The sequence below is a fragment of the Microtus oregoni genome, unplaced genomic scaffold, assembly GCF_018167655.1.
Source record: "Microtus oregoni isolate MIOR12 unplaced genomic scaffold, Mior012 000012F_ref0000307, whole genome shotgun sequence".
NCBI lineage: Eukaryota > Metazoa > Chordata > Mammalia > Rodentia > Cricetidae > Microtus > Microtus oregoni.
In genome coordinates this window covers 34,856,778-34,875,749 of record NW_024543071.1, presented here as the reverse complement: position 1 = coordinate 34,875,749, position 18,972 = coordinate 34,856,778, and the positions used below count along the sequence as shown (strand labels likewise).

General features: G+C 46.1%; 2 pseudogenes; one reads left to right on the top strand and one right to left on the bottom strand.

The window, feature by feature from the left end:
• Positions 1-11,537: 11,537 nt before the first annotated feature.
• LOC121453758 lies at positions 11,538-12,874 on the bottom strand (annotated as a pseudogene).
• A 414-nt stretch (positions 12,875-13,288) lies between these two features.
• On the top strand, positions 13,289-17,703 carry LOC121454709 (annotated as a pseudogene).
• Positions 17,704-18,972: the final 1,269 nt, after the last annotated feature.

The window sequence follows — 18,972 nt, the reverse complement described above, 5'->3', positions numbered from 1 at the left end:
TTAAAATTGTGTATATGTGGTTGGGGGAGCCATGTGCTTGCTGAGGTATGGCAGTGCCTGCCGAGGCCAGAAGAGGGCACCGAGTCCCCATGAACTGCAATTACAAGCACTTGGGAGCTATGAACAGTGGACGCTGGGAACCAAACTCAGCTTCTCTGCCAGCACAGTAACAGTCTTAACCAATGAGCCATCTCTCTCCAGCCCCATTTAACAGATTTTACCAATGCGTTCTTCATAGCTGCCCAGTGCCCAGGGGGAGAGGCCACTGGTTCTTTCTTAGCCCTCACTGATGCTCTTCTTCCTCATCTTTCTCAGTCTCCCTGCTTCTCCCAGATCTCAACCCCCAGCTCCCTCCTAAGTTTCAACAATCCTCAGTCCATCACTGCTTCTTCTTGCTGTGGGGCTGTGATCTCCTCTCACCATCGGCTCCCCTGCTAGCTACACCCCAGACTCCCCAAACTTGGTTCTAAGCCCCCACCCCCGGTCTTCCAGAAAGTACTTAAAACTTGTTCCCATCTCAAATACTGCATGGATGAAACGGAAGCAATGATCTAGAGGCACACTGACCGTGAATATCACCATGATGCCTAGACTCTGACAATGAAAGATGCCAGGCAGCAGCACCCCAGCCACAGAGGCGCACACAGGCACGCCCAGCTGGAACTTAATAGCAAGGAGTGACATCAGATGGAGCCGTGGACTCGGCCATGAAGGCACGTCTGTCAACATCCACAACAACCTGTCCCCGGTGCACTGTGCTGTCCCCCAGCGTTTAGACATCACAGAGGCTGTCTGGGAGTGCATTTTCCAGTTCTTCCACAAATTTCTTTTGTGGCAAAGCTTAACCTGGAGCCAACTGGAGAGAGATTCTGGGGAACGTGGTTCTGGCTTAGCTGTACTGAGATAATATGAAGTCATCCGAGAGAGACAAGGCTGGGAACTGGGAGAAATAGGGGTAAAATAATACAAATAAAACACGAGTAACATGCTGGAGAGCTCCCATCTGAGGCTCGAGCACTCTGGAGGAAAGTAACACTGGGGTGGGGGTAGGAAGCTGTCTAATGAAATATGAGCAAGGCTAGGAAGGGTGTGTAGGATTTGGCAGAGATGGAATAGTTTGGCACTTGGTACAGGAGGAGGGGGATCGGTATGGCAGTGCTGGGACCACCAGTGAGAGGACTGGCCCAACCAGACACAGAACAAAAGGCTGTGCTGTGAAACGCAGAGTGTTACTGAAAGTTAGGGTGATGAACACTGTGCGTCTGGCTGCTTGAAGAAAAGAAAGGAAGAGAATGTGCTCAAAAATGGAGAAGGTAAAAATTAACACAGACGGCTCTTCATCCCTTCGCGTTCCAAATCTGTGGATTTGGCTCAGTATGGGTAGAAATTACTCAGGATAGGAGGGGTGTGGACTATAATAAACACATGGGATTTCTGTTGATGTTGTTATTCCCTAAGCAAAACAGTACATCAAAAATTTATGGAGCAGCATACTATATTCAGACACCATTTAAAGTATGTGGGAGGACATGCATAGTTTGTTATATGACACCATTTCATAGAAGGGTCTTGAGCATGTGCAGTCTGAGTAGCTTTTGAGGACCTAGAGCCAAGCATCATAGGTGTGTGTATGTGTGTGTGTGTTTATGGTTCATGATAAATCCAATGGGATAGGGATTTTCAGTTTTGATTTTGGTTTTAAAACCTCTTGAAAAAATGGGATGTTAAAAAAAAAAAAAAAGTCTGCCCTTTGGTCTAGAGCCCAACAAACCCAGGGAGCTACAGAACAGAAGAAAGGAGGGAGAGCGGTGGAGAGCAACAGGCAGCTGAGGATGCTGTACACTAGTGTCACCGGCTGGGAGGACAACAGTCCACCACCCACAGAAATGGGTGGTTCCAGTCCCAGGATACCACAGGAGAAGGCACATTGACAGCCTGCCCAGTTAGGGGTGGAGGGCAGAAAATGCCTATGTGGGAAGAGCTGGTTAGCAGAATCAAAGGGAGCGAGCACATGAAGGGCAGAAAGAGGTGGCAGCGAGCAGCAGGGACCTTCTTCTCATTGTTTCACACTCTTCAAAAACCTCATCTTCTCTCGCAGTCCAGGTGCCTTTGAGCTGTACTGATCCCAGGTGTTCCATCTTCCAGAACTTTCTTTTTACACAACTATTCATTCAGGTCATAGATCACAGGTTTGTGATGAGCACTATGCCAGGCACTAAAATACCAAGAGCCAAGATGGCGTTTCCCAGGGGATGGCAGAGATCTGCAAACAGGTGTAGCAACAACTGTACTTGGGGTAAATTCTCTAGTCTCTCCCTGTCCCTTAATTTATGTGCTCAGGGTAGTCACCCCTCTCTCTCCATCCATGCTTCCCTTATCACTCTAAAAAACAGGATAAGATCTTTGGGGACAGAATATAGGTTTCCAGGTAACTAAAGGGGGGGGGGGGTTGTTAGCTTTGTTTCCATGATAGAGTCTGACAAGTCCAACAATGTCTGTCTCGCACTTGGAAAGGCAGAGAACCCTTTAGTTGTAACTTTTCTTTGGGCCTCCAACCAACTCCCAAATAAGGACACGGAGATTTATTATTGATTATAAATGTTTGACCTTAGCTGAGGCTTGTCCCACTAGCTCTTTCAACTTAATATGACCTATTTCTGTTCATCTGCATTTTTCCTTAGGGCTTTTAACCTTTCTTTCATCCTGTATGTCCTGCTTCCTCTGTGTCTGGCTGGTTGGTTCCTGGTGTCTCCCTGTCGTCCCATTTCTTTCTTCCTTGAGCCCAAATTCCTCCTCCTACTTAATCTCCCTGCCTGGAAGTTCCGCCTATAAGTCCTCCCCTGCTAGTGGCCACTCTGCTTTTTATTAGACCAGGCAGGTGCCTTAAGCAGGCAAGGTAAAACAACAACACATCTTTGCATAATTAAACAAATGCAACACGTCTTTGCATAGTTAAACAAATATTCTGCAATAGTTTCTCAGTTCACAGCCTGGGTGCTTCAGCAGTTCCAATCTGGTGTTGAAGGCCTAAGGAATTCCTAGAGAGCAACAGGCCTCCAGTCTGTGTTGGAAGCCCCAAAACTGGTCCTAATGTTGTGGGGTAACCATCAGAGAATATTGCTCAGACATGGTTTTAAGTCAATAGAAAGTCTTTTTCAGCCAGCTGCGACTACAATGGGTGTTGGGGACCCCAGGGTAGTGCTGAGCCTTTCTCAGGGTGAGCTTTTAAGCACAAAAACCGTATCTCAGGTTGACATATTTCAGTTCACAAGAACAGTCAACCAGAAATACAGCTACCGAAGCCGAAACGCAAGGTTAGTGCATTTTGAGACTTTCCCAGAACTAGGACTTTGATGAATTAGGTCCTTGTTTTCATTTCAGCATGCTGCATGCTGTTTCATGGCCTCAATGGTACTTTTAGAGTCAGTTGTTCTGAAGTCTGGGGGCCTGTTACCTACTATCAGTGAAGGAGTGGAAATTGCTTTTGAGTTGACAGCCAGTGTTAAGCATCACGTCAGGATTCAGGCTGAGGTGAGGTCTGAAACAAACAAGCGCCACGCACCGCACCCCCCCTTCCCCTCCTTCCCCCCACCCCCCCACCCCGTGTCTGCGCTCTGTGCGCCGGCACCCAGTTACCGAGCTTCGGGCAAGGGGCAGGAGGTTAAAATACACAGACACACACAGACAGAGAGACAGCGACACGGGTCATCCTTGAATTCCCCAAGAATGTCCCTTTATTGTGTTCAGGGGCAGATTATCTAGAGATAGCCACGCCCCAGCCAAACCCACCAGAAACCACTCTCCTGCCATCAGGAACTCCTGAAGGTCTCATGCTCAGAGCAGCTGTAGGCACTCAGATCAGGGGATTACAAGAAATTCAGGATCTGGGATCTCACTGCTCCCAACAAACAAGCTGTTCCATGTGCTCAGAATTCCACTCGTTTAAGACGAGGAAATTCTCCATTCTTCTGCAAGGCAGTGTGGATGTACTTAGCACTATTCAGATGCACACCCAAAAAAGCTTAGGATGGTAAATTGTCCACGGTGCACACTTTGTGGCAAAAGCACAAACGCAATCCTCTGGAGAGTCCGTGTCATACAACGCAACCTCAAGTCAGGAAATTGAAAATGTCAGCCTTGGTGATAACCAAATCTTTGCCCTTTAGCCAGTGGCCAGACTTGCCCCTGAGAGCAGGGCTCCTGTTTCTGTTCCCTAGTTCTCCTACAGCTAGCTAAGGTGTAGCACAAGCTCTAATTGGTCTTAAAAATAAAAACCCAGAGGCAGATATTAGGGGGTGATCAGAGAAGCAGAGCAGCCACCACTAGAGTTCTTACCTTTGCGAAATCCTCAGACTGCAAAGAGGCTGACCACCTGTCTCCTCCTGACTTATATTCCTCTCTCCGCCCAGCCATATCACTTCCTGTCTATCTGTACAGACCTCCAGACCTCTATGGTTAACTAGTGGCTAGCTCTGCCCTCTGATCTTTAGGCAAGCTTTATTTATTAGTGTACAAACAAGATATCACCACACAAAGGGATGTTCTAATGCCTTCCAGAATTAGGTTTCTGAGAGGACCAACTATCTTGTTCTCATGCATGCTAGGCAAGCCCTGGATAGTGAGTGACACCCTGGTCCTACCTACTGTGGCTATAGCATCCATGCTCCTGCATCTGGCACATAGTAAAGCAGAGTCTCTTTTTTCTCTCCTCTACCATCCTCCCTTTTATTCCCCTCCCCTCCTTTCTCCGTTCTTCTCCTCCTGCCGCCACCACCCCTCTCCCACACCTCAGATACATCTGTGACTCTTTAAATACCTCTTTGATTGCCAGGAAAGAATAACCTGTGGTTCTCACCAGAGTGGGCAGATGAATTTCTACCCTGGCTGGCCTTTTATCCCTCCACCCACAGCCCTAATATCTCTTTTTCCTGAGGCTCCCTTGCATTTCCAGGTGGCTCTCTTGATTATGGAATACGCAAAAGCACACAGCTTTCTTGCTTAAACTTACTTAGTGTCTGTGAGAAATATATCCTTGCAAAACTGTAGTGTCACAACCGTTAAGCTGGCTGGTCACACATCCGCGCACAGACCCTCTCTTTTTCCTGGCAGCTCCTCCCCAATTTTTAGGACTCTTCGTAAGTGTCTCCTCCTTCAAGAAGTTCTTCCATATATGCTCTCAAAACACCATGAGTCTGTGCACATATGCACACATCTGTATATCGACGTGCATGCACACAACTACAAATAAAACAGTAAGACCTAAACAAGCAAAAGGCTCCAGCGTGGGTTTGCACAGCACACATTTATAGCTTTATAGCTGTCCATTTCTGACACTGAGTCCAGGGCTGGACTTCAGGGCCCAGAAGTGAGGACTTGCTTTGTCTTGCTCCTCACTGTGTCCCTTGCTCCTCCCGGCACAAAGTAGTTGCTCAGTCAATATCTCCTGGGGTGAATAATATCTTTTAAACAAAAATATTGGACATTTGAACAATACTTATATCCAATTAAATTTAAATCTTACATCACTCATTTACACGCTTGCCGTTTTTACAAGCGCAATAGATTTCAATTAATCAGCAAATGCATTTTCAACAATGTGCCAGGGGTCTTTTGAAATAAATAAAACATGTTTTGATTCCTTCCTTCCTAGAGACTCTGTGGGCACCGAAACCTGTGCAAACAACTGCAGAATGTGTGTAAGTGAATCACAGAAGCCAGTGTCTACTGAAGAATGAAAACGGAAGTTTGGTTTAGTTTGCAAACTCATTCATGAGAAGCGAAAGTAGTTAGCTACCTTCAGATTTCATTAAACTTGCTTCTTACATGCAAGTGATTCCTTTTCCGTGCAATCTGCTTTCTTTTTTATCCTGATACTTTTTCATTTGGGGTTACTTGAAAATGAATCTTTCTACAAATCCAGAATTCGAGTTCTTAACTTTTCATGACACTCACTGAGATTTTGGCATTTACCTCCTACAACACAACACAATATAAAATAAAAATGTTAAAACAAAAAAAAAGCAAAGAAATAAAGGTCTTTATTCTCACAAATAAAACTCAATTTAAATCATAGATGATGTATTTGATTAATACTTTTGTCTATAAATGTACCCCAAATGACAATCAATTTTTAAAAATATAAGAAACATGTAAGAACGATTAATGTAAGTTTTTTTGTTTTTTTTTAAATATTTATTTATTATGTATACAATGTTCTGTCTGTGTATATGCCTGAAGGTCAGAAGAGGGCACCAAACCTCATTACAGATGGTTGTGAGCCACCATGTGGTTGCGGGGAATTGAACTCAGGACCTTTGGAAAAGCAGGCAATCCTCTTAACCACTGAGCAACCTCTCCAGCCCTAATGTAAGTTTTTCAAGCCCCGTGCTTGGAAATATCCAGAGGTTTGCAGAAGAGGCCAGGGAGTGTAGGTGTAAGCTTTGACTTCCAGCACTCAGGAGCCACAACTCTGTGATTTCAAGACCAGCCTGATCTACACAGAGTTCCAGGTTAGTCAGGGGCATGTAGGGAGACTGTAGTAAGTGTTTTTTTTGTTTGTTTGTTTGTTTCATTTTGTTGTTGCTATTGTAAGGTCTGTAGGAACAGCATTGTCACTGGGAAATATCATCTATGGGCAAAAAAGTCTAGAATGCTAGATGATGTCTCAGTTACTTTCTCCAGCTGCTCCTAAGTCCCTGGGGGCAATGGAAGCTGATGGGACACCCTACAAGAAAGCTAAGAGACTAATCAATCAGATGTTAGCACCTGATCATCACTGTTCAGACGAACAAGCTTTTTTGTCCCATTTGGTGTTTTCCTCTATTTTGTTTTGTGTCTGTTCTTGTTTTGTGATGCAGGGTGTCACTATTGCACCTTGGCTGGCCTGGATCTTACAGAGTTCTTCCCTGCTCTGCCTCCCTGATGTCTGCACCACCATATTCTGTTCAAACTAACAAACTCTTTAAAGCTTTCTTAGGATATTTAATATTACCTAGATAAATGGATGGTCAGTGAATTATTCTGGTGTGAGGATAATAATAAGGTTACAGTGATGAAATTCTTGCCTTTTCAGAAATATTCAAAAAATATTTATGGATGAAAGGATAGGCTCTAAGAGGGGCAAGAACAATAACACGGTAAAGATGAAATGAGTTAGTTATGACAGAATTACTACAAATAATCACCACAGAGGCGAGTTACAATGCTCTCTCTATGAAATGGAATAAATTAGCATTTGAAAAATGGCGCACTACTTGGTGTGGTGGCATACACCTTTAATCCCAGCACTCAGGAGTTAGAGGCAGGAGGATTTCTGTGAGTTCCAGGCTGGCCTATTCTATACATCAAGTTCCTGGACAGCCTGAACTACATAGTGAGAGCCTGTCTAAAAGAGGGGGGGGGGAGGGAGGAAGGGAGGGAGGGGAAAAGGAAGACAGAAAGGAGAGAAAGAAAAGGAAAAGAGAGAAAAGAGAGAAAGCAAAAAGGACAATGGCACATATAGCAATGACAGTCACCATAATTCATACCCCGTGGGAAATAAGTACCGCCTTAAATAGACTCACAGCTATGCACAGAAAGTGTATAGCTTTAGGCTTCTTTTAATCTTATTGTTTTCTTTACCTGACTCGGGAAGAGAAACTGAGTCACTGTAAGGAAGTTAACAACTGTCCTAAAACGTTCTTAGTTACTGACTGCAATAGACACGTGCCTGGACCCTGTGGAAAAGGAGCTGGGGTTTACATCCCTTGTCTGGAGTCCTGACACCCTCAGTTTGTTAAGGGAGCTTAGAAGAGGGAACTAAGGTGACCTTGAACTTCACACTGTGGTCTCAAATGCTTGCTCTTTTCCTTCCCGGAAGATTTTCTTTCATGGGAAGTCAGATTTGGTAGGATTAGCTCTCACCTGCAGGGATTCTTTTCAGTTAGTGCCTGAACATATGAAGTCAACCAAGCTTAATATACGCAACTCAAACATTTCTGTGTAGATTGTAATCATATGTTGACGTCTGAAAAAATTTCTGAATATTCTCTGTAAATGCTGAACAGTCTCCCCCAGGTCCCATTTTAGAAGACGCCATTCCTTTCACCTCACAGCCAGCCTTAACATTGTTGAGGCCAGTGTTTGTCCCTCGTTTTTGGTGCGGCTGTAGACTGTCTATGATCTGTCACAGAACCAAAGGAGTATTGGTGTCTGAGTTCTGTGTGTGGATCCTAAGCTCTTGGTTCAGTAGATATGCAGGTAGTTGGGCCCGCTGATCCCCGGTTTCAAATTTTATTCCTGGCACTTTTAAAAATCTTTTTATTACTTTATAAATAATACCAATCAAAATTCCCACTTACTCCCCTCCTCCCACTTCGCTCCCACTCCCCCACACCCTCACCCCCCACCTCCAGTCCTAAGAGAGGGCAAGGCACCCTGCCCTGTGGAGAGTTCAACTCCCTCCCCCCATCCAGGCTTAGGAAGACTGGGAGAGCAAATGACTTTGGGGACTGCTCCCAGGGCCCAAGACAGGAGATGACTCTGGGCATGAGGGTTGGGTGTGGGGGGACCTCTCCTACTCCAGGGTGCCAGCTTCTTAGGAGGAACCAGAACAAAAATCTTTCACGACTTCTTTCCTGGTTCCTTCCTAGTCATTTTGGTTCTAGTGACCTGGTGGGCTCCTGGTCTTGACCTTGAACCACCTCCCATCCCCCACCCCCATATCTACCCCCACCCCTAACCCCACCCCCCCACCCCCCGTCACAGGAGGCCTGGGACCCTGATGCTGCCTGTCTCCTTAGGAGACTATTTCTCCTAGTTGAAAAGGTTGCGCACGCCTTTAATCCCAGCACTCGGGAGGCAGAGGCAGGCGGATCTCTGTGAGTTCGAGACCAGCCTGGTCTACAGAGCTAGTTCCAGGACAGGCTCCAAAGCCACAGAGAAACCCTGTCTCGAAAAACTAAAAAAAAAAAAAAAAAAAAAAAAAAAAAGAAGAAAGAAAGAAAGAAAGAAAGAAAAGAAAAGGTTCTCCTCTGCAAACGGTGTGTCCTATGGTGAGTGTTCCTCAGTGAATGTTAGAGGCACCACTGTGAGTTCAGGGCCTGGTACACTAGGTATAGGGGACCAAGAGCAACCAGTGGTATATATCTTTCATTCCTAGAAGGCAGAGACTGTGACAGTCCCCTCCAGCTCCCTGTGGCTGGTGGGAATGGTCCTCACTTGACTCTGGGCACATCCTGTCAGTCTGTCCCCAGGAGACCCTCCAACTTTCGTGTTCTCAAAAGCCACATGGTTTTTAAAGCCCAGCCCAAGACGCCCACTAGCACTACCTGTTAACCCAGAACCGCCTGCTGGGGCTCAGCGTGGCCAGAACCGCCTGCTGTGGCTCTGCGTGGCCAGAAACGCCGGCTGGGGCTCCGCGTGGGCCCTGAGGAGTTGGTGCGGTGCCGGTGACCAAACTGAGCAGGCTGCGTCCCAGTCACGCGCCCCCAAGTGTTCCAAGGATTTGGCGTGGCGGGGACGCCCGGTCTTCCGGAGTCGGCTGCTGGCGCGCGGGGCTTCTCGCGTGTTCGCGGGGTTCCTGTGGGTTCTCAGGAGCGGCCACCGCGGCAGCACGGTCCCCTCTGGCAACTGGCCGAGCGCGGTGCAAGTCGCACCCAGAGGAGGTCCGAGCTGTCCCAGTCCTAGGGGCACTCTGGCCTAATGGACTCCTGGTGCGCCCTTCATACCTGCAACCCCAGCCTCGGTCTCAATGCTATGATTTTAAGAGAGAAGCATTACAATTTAGGGACCGGCCCGGCCAGGCTCTGGCGGCTCGTCCTCTTGTTGGGCCGGGTTTGGGCACTGAAGCAATGGGAATTCGGCGCGCTGGAGCCCAGCCAGGAATCATCCCTGTCCAGGGGTCGCACGAGCGGTGTGTGTGTGTGGGGGGGGGGGGATTGGGGACAGTGTTAACTGAATACCTGAAGGTGACCAGACTGAAGACATCTTTCCAACAAAGAGCAAAGCAGGACATCGGAGAAGTGGAAAGAAGGACCCTAACCTTTTTGATCTGCTTCTAAACTCTCAAACTGCTGCTGGCCACTGAAGGTGTGGTATTATGAGGACCGAGGGGCCAGGGGCCAGAGGCCAAGTGGAGGAGGGCAGCCTGCTTGAATGTTCAAAAGTACCAAAGTCTGAGTTTAGGAATGTTCCCACAAAGCACTCAAGTCGGAAAAGGTGGATGAACCGTGGGAGTTCTGGGCTGTGGAGTGTAAGCAATGTGATGTGGACTTCGTTCCAAAGGGTAGGGAAGGGAGTACAAACGTTTCCTCTACTCAGAGTCGCTTTCCCCCAAAGCCTCTAATTACAGAACCCACTTAACCATTGACCCAACCTCTAAAATCCCGCCTTTTCTGGCAGTCGTAGGCCATGGGCATCCTCTTGTTTTCTTCGCACCCTGAAGCTGAATCACTGTTGCAAAGTCCTCTCGGAAATGGTTTTTCAAGGAAAGACCATGAAAACACTAGTATTTTAAATATACCTGATAGCCGTTTATTTTCCAAGAGTAGACGCTCTTTGTTTCAAATTGCTCTCCACTCGCCCTCCAGTTTACCTAAGAAAACTATAAACTTCAGAAAAATAGCGAATAAACTAGGCATAATGCGGCATACTAGGAATTCTGGAGGCAGAAATAGGAAGATCGCTGGTTCCAGGCCACAAAGAGCTATCCCACAGAAATTACGAGAGAGAGAGAGAGAGAGAGAGAGAGAGAGAGAGAGGAATAAAAATGGATGGGTGAGAGAATGGAGGTTGGATTAATTCCTCTTAATTATTTTCCTTCTAGAAGTCTCGTATCTATTAAAGTATTTTATAAGATAAACTTTTCAACCACAAATATTTGGAATTTTTAAAACCCATACTTAAAATGTCATTCCTGGAATCTATAATGGGTATAAAGCATAAAAACGAATTGTGAGATAAAAATGTAAATTCTAAAAGACATTCCATTTATGAAAAGGAATAATGAGACATAAGAGGAAACAGCGATGTAGCATCCTGATTTAGTATTTTATTCAATCTACATGACTAGGCTTAATTGTTCCGGAATTATTCTATTTATATTACATTTTTGGGGGATTACGGATTTTGGGGATCAGAGCGTGTATGCATTCTGCATTTGACTGGGGATCAATTGCAGTCCCTAGGGAATGGAGATGGGGGTGTTTTGTGTTGCCAGCTGTTCTGTTTTTTATTAACAACAAAACATCGCACTCACGTTCATAGTTCATAGGTCCCCGGGAAGTATGCAAATCGGAAACGTCGTGGAAGCCACAACTGAAGAGGACAAGACAAGGCGAAACCTGAAGCTCCCCAGATTGCCCTGTGTTCGGGTTATCAAGAGAGCAGAACACAGTAGTAAAAGTTTGGCGGGACTTACTGCATGCTCCGCTGCTGGTTTTCCACGCACAAATCTAGCAGGCAAGTGATGCAAACCTAGACAGCGAGTGGTTCCGCCCTACCTCTTGACTCCAGGTGTGCCAGGGTGAATCAGCCCGGAGACTGGGCTTGGACAGTGTTTAAAATGCTGGCAAGGTCCCCTCTCTGCCCGAAAAGGCGGCCAGAGTTGTCAGTCTGCAGTCCTCGGCGGCAGGTTGATGCTTCAGCAGCGCAGCAACGATCGGCACCTGTCGGCCCAGCCTCGCGCCTTTACCTGGAGCGCAGCTCCTGGAACAGTGCTGCTGCTGCTGCTCCTGCTCCTCCTGCTGAAGCTGCGGCTGCAACACTGTCCGGGCGGCGGCGGACACTTGCAGCAAAGGGGGAAACGGCCTGAGGGTGCAGCAGGCACGCTGGGTGCTGCAGCAGGTGGCAGTAGCTCCACGGAACCGAGGGCGGACTCTGCACAGCCCCAGTTCCTCCTCCTCTGACCCCCTGCATGATGCTCTCAATGGTGAACGAGGTACACCCTCGACCCGGCCGAGATTTCGCGTACTCGTTCCCGCTCCAAGGCTGGGAACCCAGTGCAGGTGACAGGGCGGGGATGGCACGGGGTGCGACCGGGTCCGCATCTTCGGCTTTTCTAGGCGCTTCGGCGTAGGCGGGGGTGGAGAGTAGCAGGTAGCGGAGAGGATGCGGGTGCAGCGGCATGCAGGGGCGACTCCCGGGCGGGGCGGTGGGATGGGTTCCGAGGCCGGGCTGCGGCGGGGCAGAGTAGCGGAGCAGGAGGCTTGGGTGGGAGACGTGCAGGGTTGCGGGCACAGCGGGGTGGAGGGAAGGGACAGTGCGGGTGGCCTCCCGGGGGCGGGTGGTGGCGCTTGAAGCGCTTCCTGCGCCGGAGGAAGCTACCATTGTCGAACATGTCCTGGGAAGCGGGGTCCAGCTCCAGTAGTTCCCCTTGCCGGGGTGGCCCGGCTCGCGGGGGATCTTGACAAAGCAGTCGTTGAGCGACAGGTTGTGGCGGATGCTATTCTGCCAGGCGGGGAACTTGCGGCGGTAATAGGGAAAGCGACCGCTGATGAAGGCGCAGATGCCACTGAGTGTCAGGCGCTTGTGCGGGCTTTGCAGGATGGCCATGGTGATGAGCGCGATGTAGGAGTACGGGGGCTTGGCGGGCTGCTGACCGTCCGTGGCTGCTGTCGCGGTTGTCCGCGGCGCTCGGAACTTGCGGACGAGCCCGGAGGAGTTGCCCAGGTCGCCGCGGGTCCCCCGTGCTCCTCCGGGGAAGCGAGCGGGCCCCGGACCCCGGCAACTGTGGCTCCAGGCACATCTGGCTTATCTCCCCCTTCTCTTCCTCATCTTCCGTCTGGTCTCCATCTTCCTCCTCTGCCAGCACGTCGATCTCAACCTCATCCCGGTCGGAGCTTAGGGGACTGGGCTGCGGAGTGGAGCAAAGGCGCCCAGCTCTTGCCAAGTTCATGGAGGATGAGAGGGGGAGGAGGGATGGACGTGGTGGCAGCTCACCTGGTTTGGGGTGGGTGGGGCTAACTGGGATGCGTCTGCCAAGAAGCTGGAGTCCTCCTGGGTTAGACTTTTCTGTTCCTTCTGTTTCTTCCTTTCAACACCGCGTGGCAAGGTGTACTTAGTGTTGTAAGTTTCTCTGAGATGTGTGCAGTGGACTCCCCGCTATATATCCCTCTTCCCGTTCCTCAGAGTGGGGCTGCTTCCTCCTGACGCGGTCCAATGATTAGGGTCCTCGGTTCACCCTTCATACCCACCCACTACCAAGGAAAGATGCTCTGGTCTTGGTTTAACCAGCCAGAGTGCTCTGGCGTTGTCTGGGCTCGGTCAATTTTGCTCTAAAATTGCACAAGTAAGCTTCAGGGAGGAAAACATGAAACCCAAGACCTGTCACCACATCGACATTCAGATACTGGCTTTGGCGCGGGAGAGGGTAAAGGAATGTATTTCAAAACAGAATGGCTCACCGATTTAATGCTATATGCCCTGTTCAAGAGAAATGGCCCCTGGCCTCCACGCAAATGTCTCCAAATGTTCTCCCTAACTCGATTTCCCTAAAGGTAAAAACACCCTAGCAATAAGCTGTGTAAGTTCAGAGTGGATTTAAAAAGGTCAAAAACAAACAAAAAAGATAATATTTCCTTAGTTTCTATACAGTCCCAATTCTCCAAGTTCTTTTAATATTTACCCAGAGAAACAAAGGTGCATACGAACGGATCAGCTAGAGAGACTTCAGAAAGCAACATACTTGCACCCCAGTGACAACTGATAATTTTCTTTTTCCTAATAGTCTTGGTCATCTACACGGGTTTCACCACTTAAATACTGTATTACTAGTCCTATAAATAAAGGAATGCCCTCAGTGTAAGGGTGTGTTTGCCTGCCTGCCGGTCCTTACGACCTACGACCACCAACATCCATCCAGAAACAGGACGGGCTTTTATTGTAGTAATAGAGCTTGAAACTAAACTGGGGAAGGGCTGGACGTCAGCATCCCTGCTACTAGATACACCTGAGACCATCGACAAGCATCCACATTGCAGGGCAGGACAGCAACCCCAGGACCTCTTCACCCAACCACCCCCACCCCCCACCCCCACCCCCACCCCCGCTCGCCCCCGCCCTGAAGGCTTTTGGAGTACCTAAACTTTTAGATTAGTTTCATGTAAATTAACCTAGCAACTAAAGTAGCAATGTGATAGAATGTTTTGTTAAGTAAATAGAGACTGAGGGCAAAACACACCATCGTGGGAATTCCTGAGGTGGAAACCTAACAAAACACAGTATGAAAAGATGTTTCTCTTTTTGGAGAACAGCTCCCTTTCAAGCCTTTGAGTTAAGCTTTCTGCTCTGTGGAGGTTTTTACCCTCCGAGCTCTCTATTTGCTTTTGAATTCAAAACTGACCAACGACTATTTGTGTGATTCTAAACTGCAGGAGGGCAGGGCAGGTGTCTCATTCAATCTGACTCCCCCTCTCCTGATTACCTGAGAGAAAGAGTATTGTTGGTTTTCCTCAAGTCAGCTTCTGTGGGAAATTGGGTGGATTTACAAATTAAAGGGTGTAAATGCGAAAACAAAACAAGACCCCCACAATATGGGTGGATCTCAAAGGTGACCCAAGAGCCAAAGCGGGGGGGGGGGGGGGGGGGGGGGGGGGGGGGGGGGGGGGGGGGGGGATCTGTGCAACCAAACACAGCAGCTGGGTTATAACTCAATGTCTAAAATATGTTTGTGCTTCCATATTGCTAAAATAAATGATCAAATCAATAAAGAAATCTCTCGCAGAATTTCTAATGACTTGCTAGGTTTTCAAGATGGAGCCTAATCCCCAACTTACTTTTATGTGTGGACTGCCCATGTGATTCCCTCCCCCCCCCAAAAAAAAGTACAATAGAAAGAGGGAAGGGGTAGCCTTTCTTGTGGAGAAATCTAATCAAACCTCAGTCAGGGGATGTCCAGTGGTCACATCTGTGAGAGATTGTCTCAACTGGTCACTCACTGTAGCAGGTAGGTGGGCCTGGACTGCTCAAGAAAGCAAATGTAAGCATAAGCTAGCCAGCCTTGCTCTACTGTGGTTTCTGCTTCAAGCTCCTGTATGGACTTCCTGCCCTGACTTCACTCACTGATGGATTATTACATGGAAGGTAAATTGAAATAAACCGCTTCCTCCCTTAAGTCACTTCTGGTCAATGATTTAACACAGCAAACTAGAACATCATGCAAGGGCCTATAAACAGAAGAGCCTAAAGACCCAAGTATCTGTCAGCTGATCATACAGAGTATGATGTAACCATACAATAGAATATTGTTCAGCAATATGGAATGAAGTACTCCTACCTATTCATCCAAGTGGGTCTCGAAGAAACATGATTAGTTAAAGGAGTTTGAATACACAACTTTTCAGAGATTAGTGTAACGGATATGGGAAATACTTGCTAAGGGACATGGGCTTCTTTGGTTGTTAATTATAATGTGCTACAATTAGATATCAGCAATAGGTAACTGTGGACTGTTTACTTTAGTAAAGGTGTCAATTGTATGGGACTCTGAATTGAATAAAACAAAGAGCTATAGCAATAAAAACTAAGATGAATATCCTGGGGAAAGTCCACTGTGGTTCCTCATTCTGAAGAACAAACTAAAGACTCTCACTGTTCCACCTCATTGATGTTGCTTAAGCTTAGAGTCTTCCTTTCTTTTCCCTTTTCTTAGCTCCTGGACATCTGAAGTGATCCCAGAACAGTGGGCATCCAACAGTGCTTGGGGATCAACTCTCCTGGACATTTGAAGCCACCCCAGGACAGTGGGAATTCAACAGTGAACAGCTCTTGGTGATCAACTCTACAAAGATTAAACAGTTTTGCTGTCATTGTTTTTGCCAGAACAAATACCAGTTTAAAAAAGTCTCATTCAGAGAAAACAACAGCATTTTAAGGCAGACTTCACTGTTCTCAACACCATGCCCACAGATATAAGGCATTTCTAAATATGGAAAAGTCCTTTCAAAGCAGTCTAAATATACAATTCTTCCACCTAGACTGGCAAGCTAAAGGTAGTAATTACCCAGTTCACAGATAGCCCCCAGGCCCTACTATCATTGACTATTGGTCATCATTGCTTTAGAAACCTTTAGTTTGTTAATTGCCTTCAATTCAGTCTAGAGATTAAAGACATAAAATTTCTTATTTTTTGTTTAAATAAGTTTTGGTACTGGAGATTGAACTGCATATACTCTACTATGGAGCTGTATCCTCAAACCCAAAAAGATTTTAAAACCTTTTTATTTTTCATATATATTCTATATAATAAATATATACTTATGTATATAGATAGTAATATATGCCATCATATAATATAAATATATTAATGTTATTATTTTTATAGATTATATATTTAATCTATATTGATCTATTACATACTATTATATAACATTAATTATATAAATATGCAATAAGTATTATATTTGTTTAATGTATAAATATACATTAAATAATAAAAATATTTATAAGTCTTTCATAAATAATAATTTATTTTATGTCTTAGGTAAACCATATCTAAACCTTGATCACCATTATCAGAATACCCTGCAGGTCTCCCATAGCAAAGAGTGGCCCACATTATTTTTATATGTAGGCATTTCTTAGTTTATTAATAATGAATAAACACTACCGAAGGAGTTCCCGGACAGGCTCCACAGTTACAGAGAAACCCTGTCTCAACCCTCCCCCAAAGAATAAACAGTTTATTAAGAATAAAGCCCTCTTCTGCATAGACCCCTGAGCCTTGAGGGGAGGGGTGTGACAGACATCCCATTTATGGCTGAGCCTCCAAAGTCTCTTACTCTCTATGTGTTGTTCATCTAATTGTCTGTGTCAATTATCATCTACTGCGAGAAACTTCTCTGGTGTGGGTTGAGTGATATACTATCTATGCATATAGCAGAAGACACCAGGAGTTATTGTTATGTTTCTTTAGGAGAATAGTGGTAGTAGCATGTTTTCCCCTAGGGCACAGGACCTCTCTAGTCTCGGGTTCTTGGTCTCATTAACAGTGTCAGGTATGGGTTCCAACCCATGAAATGAATGGGCCTTGAATAAAAAAAAAAATGGTCCTCCAATAAAATTTGTGCCACTATTGCACCAGTCTTTCCTATAGGCAGGTCATTATAGCAATCAGGGTTCATAGTTGTGTGAGACTGACAACTCCCCTTCTTCACTGGTAGCATGTGAGAAAACTGAGCTATTGTGCACACACACGCACACAAATCATCAACTATCAAAAGTTATCTGAGAGATTGGAGGGCTGGCTAGACAATTAAGAACTCTTATTGTTAGGCTAGGGCCACAGCACTGACCCTGCCACCACTGACATGGAGACTCTATCAATTCCAGTTCTTAGTCCTCAAATGCCCCCCACCTGAAGCTAAAAAAGCCATCTGGGGTGGACACGCCACTGGCCATGATGGTGTATGCCCTGGTGGGGTCTTTATTACAAGTCATAGGAAGAATAATCTATGATCTTTTTACTGAGTCTCCAAAGGCTGACTCAGTGTTTGATAAACACAGGCACCAGAGGTCATTGAGCAAACAGACAATCTATTATGAAAGGACATTGATGGCTTAGGTTTCTTCATCCTGGACCTGGATCTCAATGCACCAAATATTCCAAAACTCAATAGGTTTTTTCTTTTCTTAGTTGGCTATGTCTGTGTCATGTTACATTTTTTCATGACTACTGTACTCATGAGAACGAAACTGCCAGATTACCTGGTGGGCAAATGCTTTTAAGGAATCAGAGTGGATCCTGGATTTATTCCTATTAACGAGGTTTTAAAGGCTGAACCATTCCCCTGTGCAATGTGGGAAAGAATGAACAGCAGAGTAAAAGCAGCACTGAATGACAACCTAGCAGGCTCATTAAAGTTCGGACTGGAACCCCTTGGTATCTGAGCTCCTTGCAGCACCTTTCCTGATGATCTATTCTGTACCAGATACCATGGCATCAACTACACTAACAGCATTTTCTTCTTAGGTTTTTTATTTCTTAAAGGAACTATACTCCACTTCTAAAACTGTAAAATTGAATAAAATGATTCTTTTTACAACCCCTTTGTGATGGTTAATTTTGTTTGTCAACATGACTACATCTGAGTCAACTAAAACCCAAGCTGTTGGGTATGCCAGTGAAGGATTTTTGATTGGATCCTTTGAGATCGGAAGATTCATCCTAAACCTGGGCCTCCCCTTCTCTTGGCAGTCCAAATAAAGGACATGGAAGGAGCTTTTGTTGCTTGCCTGCTTGGCCTCATTCTCTCTGGCAAGTTCATCTGTCCGGCTGCTGAGGCATTCCTTTGCTGGTATTAGAACCAACTTCTTTGGGATCCCCAAAATATATTAAAGACCAACTGAGAATCCGGCCGTGTGGACTGAACACCTGCAGGAGTCTTCCTATCAGGAGAAAACCATTGCTGGCATTCTATCAGTTCTGTGCCTCTAGAGCAGTGGTTCTCAACCTGTGCACTGCAACCAAATGGAGAAGTCAAATGATTCTTGTACAGAGGTGGCTTATCAGATATCCTGGACATCAATCAGATATTTACATTATGATTGATAACAGTAACAAAATTACAGTTACGAAGTAGCAATGAAAATAATTTTATGGTTAGGGGTCACTACAACATGAGGAACTGTATTAAAGAATGGCACCGTTAGGAAGGTTGAGAACCCTGCTCTAGAGAACCTTAACTAACATACCCCTAGTCATTTTTGGACAAGGTAGTTCAGATTTTCAGAATTAATGTAAATTGAGAAGATTCTGAGGTCTGAGAAATTTGGGCAGCTGGTCAGTTCCTCCAGTGGTCCTTCACCTTTAAACAATCTGTGTGGTATTAAGAAGTTCAGAAACATGCAAGAATGTTTCCTGGACAATAAGATGCATGGAAAGAGCATAAATAAATTTTTTTCTAATTAGAAAAAAAATAAATCTCTTACCATTCATGTACAGAATACCTGAATTCAGTTGCCAGCATGCACAACAACCCACAACTGTATGTTACT